Source organism: Cervus elaphus, chromosome X (assembly GCF_910594005.1).
Source record: "Cervus elaphus chromosome X, mCerEla1.1, whole genome shotgun sequence".
Classification (NCBI taxonomy): Eukaryota; Metazoa; Chordata; class Mammalia; order Artiodactyla; family Cervidae; genus Cervus; species Cervus elaphus.
In genome coordinates, this window is record NC_057848.1 from 178,481,103 (window position 1) to 178,486,266 (window position 5,164).

A 5,164-nucleotide genomic window follows, 5' to 3' on the forward strand; every position below is an offset into this window, starting at 1 on the left:
TCCAAGGAATTCCACATTCTACCCAACCCTCGGGAGATCCAGGAAACACCACGAGGCGGGTTGATAGGTTTGGAGGAAGTAGAGACCACCCCCTCCCACCCACGGGAGCCGGACACCCTAACCTGCGGTTCGCTCGTCCCCCAGCTTTTGCTTCCACGGGTCACAGCATCTTCTGGGACCTTCTGACAAACACTCCCAGGTCTCATGATACCCCTAGCCTCAGCAAACTGCGTACTGGGGCCAGTACCCTATGTCAACAAGCTTCCCTCCCCCTGGTGGGTTCTGATTGCTGACTTGTGGGCTTGGGATGGCTGGAGCGCCCTGTGGCTAGGGCGCGGGGGAAGTAGGTGGGAGCCAGAGACAGCAACTCAGGGAAACTCTAGAGATGTTTGTGTCTGTTCTTTTTTCCAGTTGCCCTGTTTGTTTCATATTGCCAGCGAGTGTACTGAGCTGCTTCAGTCGTGTCTAACTCTCTGCGACCCCATGGACTGTAGCCCGCCAGGCTCCTCTGTCCATGGGACTCTCCAGGCAAGAACACTGGAGTGGGTTGCCATGCCCTCCTCCAGGGGGTCTTCCTGACCCCGGGTTCAAACCCAGGTCTCCCACGGTGCAGGCAGATTGTTTACCGTCTGAGCCCCCAGGGATGCCCAGTGTGTATGCATCAGTCTCAATTTCACACTTTATCCCACGCTCGATTTCTGCTTTGCAAATACGTTCATCTATGCCCTTTTTCTGGATTCCACATATACGCATTAGCATACGATGTTTGTCTTTCAGACTTACTTCACTCTGTATAGACAGTCTCTGGGTGCATCCACATCTCTGCAAATGGCACAATTTCATTCCTTGTTATGGCAGAGGTATGTAGTCCATCCTAGAGGAAATTAACCCTGGATAGTCATTGGAAGGACTGAGGCTGAAGCTGAAGCTCCAGAACATTGGCCCCCTGATGTGTAGAGCTGACTTCATGGAAAAGACCCCGATGCTGGGAAAGATTGAAGGCGGGAGAAGGGGACGACAGAGGATGAGGTGATTGGATGGCATCACCGACTCCATGGACGTGAGTTTGGGTAAACTCTGGGAGACGGTGATGGACAGGGAGGCCTGGCGTGCTGCAGTCCACAGGGTCACAAAGAGTCAGACACGGCTGAGTGAACAGCAGCAAGCAGAGCAGAAGGCGGTCAGCCACAGGCAATCCTCCTGGATCTCCGGGCAAAAGCTAGGTCCATTTTTAAACCCCGAGCAGACATCCTGCCATGGGCGTGGCTGGGTTCCTTTGCAGGTTGGGGGCGCTATCCATGAAGCCAGGTGACCTGTGGGTGCCGTGAGCCCAAGGCGGTCTCTCCTCCCGGGTCCCTCACAAAGGATGTTTGCCGATTGCAAAACCGAGGCTGCATTCTCCCAAGACGTTGTTTGGAGAAAATGAGTCTTTGGTTGCTACATCAGATGCATTGTTGTTGGCAAGTTACAGGGCACTTTGTGAGACATAGTTCAAGCCCAGCAGCTAGAAAAATACACCAACCCGGCTGAGTTGCTTGCCACATTTTTGTGATGAATGCCTTGTGAGTAACCTTGACAGGCAAGCAGGAGAATGAGAACAAATTCCGCAGTGTGTATATATATATGCGCTTACTTCTGTGTGTGCACCATGATTGCAATTATATATCCATATTTTAGGGCTTCCCCGGTGGCTCAGCAGTAAAGACTCTGCCTGCAATGCAGGAAACTCAGGAGACACGGGTTCGATCCCTGGGTCGGGAAGATCTCCTGGAGGACGACATGGCAACCCACTCCGGGATTCTTGCCTGGAGAATCCCAAGGACAGAGGAGCCTGGTGGGGCGGGGCTACAGTCCAGGGAGTGGCAGAGAGTCGGAGGCGACTGAGCGACTTTCACTTCGCTGCTGTTTGCCACTCGTGGTTCTAGGAGTTACAGACACATCTGTGCTTTTAACAAATGTATATTCTAGGCGGGGAGGTGGGGAGAAGCCAGGCAATAAGCAGTTGAAAGTCATACTTTGTAAGGTGTTGGAAGTGGATATGGGAAACAGAGAGAGAGAGAACAAAAGTCTGAGCAGAGGAGGTGGGCGAGATAGTGCCCTTGGCCACAATTGCAGTGGTCTCATCTCTCTAATTAATGCCCCTTTGGTTTAGAGCCAAAGGTGAAAGAGCCAGATGGTGCCCCCAGCCCTCCACTCCAGTGGCAAAATGTTCTGTTTGTCAGTCCAAGCTGTTGTTCAGTCGGTCAGTCATGTCCGACTCTGCGACCCCATGGACTGCAGCACGCCAGGCCTCCCTGTCCATCACCAACTCCCGGAGCTTGCTAAAACTCATGTCCATCAAGTTGGTGATGCCATCCAACCATCTCATCCTCTGCCGTCCCCTTCTCCTCCTGCCTTCCATCTCTCCCAGCATCAGGGTCTTTTCCAAGGAGTCAGCTCTTCGTATCAGGTGGCCAAAATGTTGGAGTTTCATCTTCAGCATCAGCCCTTCCAATGAGTATTCAGGACTGATTTCCTTTAGGATGGACTGGTTGGATCTCCTTGCCGTCCAAGGGACTCTCAAGGGTCTTCTCCAACACCACAGTTCAAAAGCATCACATCCAAGCACTGGTTTTATTTCGAGTTGAGGGGAGTTTGGGACATCTGTCCATCCATGGGCCATTTATGGAGCCCCAGCTATTTGTGGACAGGCAGTTATCTTTGCCACACACCTGTTCTAGAAGGGGGGAGGGAGGGAGGTGGCCAGGAAAAAGGACAGACGGCTGCGAGGCGCAGCTGTGCTCACAGTTACGCTGGATTCCGGAGAACACGCCGCGTTTATATTTGGAACTCTGGGGGACAAGCCTCCGTTAGGAAGACGGGACTTGGGCGGACGCCAGCCCACACCCACTGAAGCCTGTCAACACCCAGGCCCAGAATAGCGTGTGACGTGAAATCAGACAAGCTGATTCTATTATTCCCTCTAGAGTCTGACCTGCACATCAGTGCTCACGGGATGGGGCTGGCACTTGGACACCTTGATCCTGTTTTCACTTTTCGCTGCATCTTCTTTGCTAGGAAATCTCACGAGACTTTTCACCCACGAGAATGGGCTTCTTGTGGCTGAGACAGAACTTGCGTTTGAGCACATTGTGTCTCCAAGGAAAGCAAGAGGGTGGCCCCGTGGTTAGCGGTCTCTAATGGAGAGGACGCAGGTTCCATCCCTGCTCGGGGAACTAAGATGCTCCATGCCGTGGAACAGCTAGACATCCCAAGTGCCACAACTAGAGCAAGGCTGAGCACTGCAACGAAGACTCGCAGCAGCCAAAAGTTGAAAAAAAAGTTTTTTAATTTCAAAGGAAGAAAACAGAAAAGGCACTGAATTACCCCCACCGAGACTAACGCTTATTCTAAAACCACATGGCAGATGGTGACTGTTTCCAGACGTATGGGCTTCGCAGGTGGCTCAGTGGTCAAGATCTGCCCGCAATGTTGGAGACTCAGGAGACACGGGTTCGATCCCCGGGTCGGGAAGATCCCCTGGAGGAGGGCATGGCAGCCCACTCCAGTGTTCTTGCCTGGAGAATCCCATGGACAGAGGAGCCTGGGGAGCTACAGTCCATGGGGGTCGCAGAGAGTCGGACAGGACTGAGTGACTAATACTTTCACTTTCAAAGGAGTTTTTCTAAGAAGCCAGATGGTTAATGCCATTTGCAGAGACATGGCTGGACCTAGAGAGTGTCACACTGAGTGAATTAAGTCAGAGAAGGAGAAATGTGGTGTGGCATCCCTTATGTGTGGAATCTAAAATGAAATGGTACAAATGAACTTAGAAGACAGAAACGGACTCAGAGACTTAGAGAAGGAGCTTATGGTCACCAGGGGGAAGGATGGGGGAAGGGATAGTTACGGAGTCTGGGATGGACATGGACACACTGCTGTATTTAACATGGAGAACCAGCAAGGACCTGCTGGACAGCACAGGGAACTCTGCTCAATACTCTGTAATAACATTATGGTCACCAGGGGGAAGGATGGGGGAAGGGATAGTCAGGGAGTCTGGGATGGACATGGACACACTGCTGGATTTACCATGGAGAACCAGCAAGGACCTGCTGGACAGCACAGGGAACTCTGCTCAATACTCTGTAATAACCTCATGGTCACCAGGGGGAAGGATGGGGGAAGGGATAGTCAGGGAGTCTGGGATGGACATGGACACACTGCTGTATTTAACGTGGAGAACCAGCAAGGACCTGCTGGACAGCCCAGGGAACTCTGCTCAATACTCTGTAATAACCTTATGGTTTCCAGGGGGAAGGATGGGGGAAGGGATAGTCAGGGAGTCTGGGATGGACACGGACACACGGCTGTATTTACCATGGAGAACCAGCAAGGACCTGCTGGACAGCACAGGGAAGTCTGCTCAATGTCACGTGGCAGCCTGGATGGGAGGGGAGTTTTGGGGAGAAGGGATACGTGTCCATGTATGCCTGAGTCCCTTGGCTGTCTGCCTGAAGCCATCACAGCATTGTTTGTTAATTGGCGGTACTCCAAAGCAAAATAAAGGTTTTTTAAAAATAATGAAGCTAATATTTATGGGGGTGGGGGGTAAAAGAAGCCAGAGGGTACAAATAAAGAGAGAACTGAACAACAAAATGTTAGGAAACATTTGCTCAAAGTAGAGATGGTTCTGCTACACACGGTGGCTCCTTCCATTTGAAATACCGGAGATGCTGGAAATCTTCTTGAACGTGGATCACAAGGGGTTTCAAAGAAACTGATATCTGAGCACAGATAAGGGGAGTCCTCCAAACTTACGCCAGAAAAAGCCACCAAATCTACACTAAGTTACCCGAAGGAGGATAAGAGAAGCACGCACATACCCTGTGAAACAGTTCTCGAAATGAACAAGACTCACCGCAGTCGGAAGAAAACACAATTTGAAAGTCGGATTCTATCACGTCAGCAGAAACATATGGTCACTAAGAGAGCTGCTCTCCCCCAGATATATACGTGTGTAGACAGTGAGCTGCTGCAGAATGTTAAATGTCTAGTGAATCTGCCGTGGAAAGAGAGAGGAAAGTCCCTCCAGAGCCACGGTAAAGATCAACTGTGCTCATGGCACGCCACACGCCTACAGAATCCTAGCAAAAATACTCGTAGAAAAAAATTCAGAAAGAAC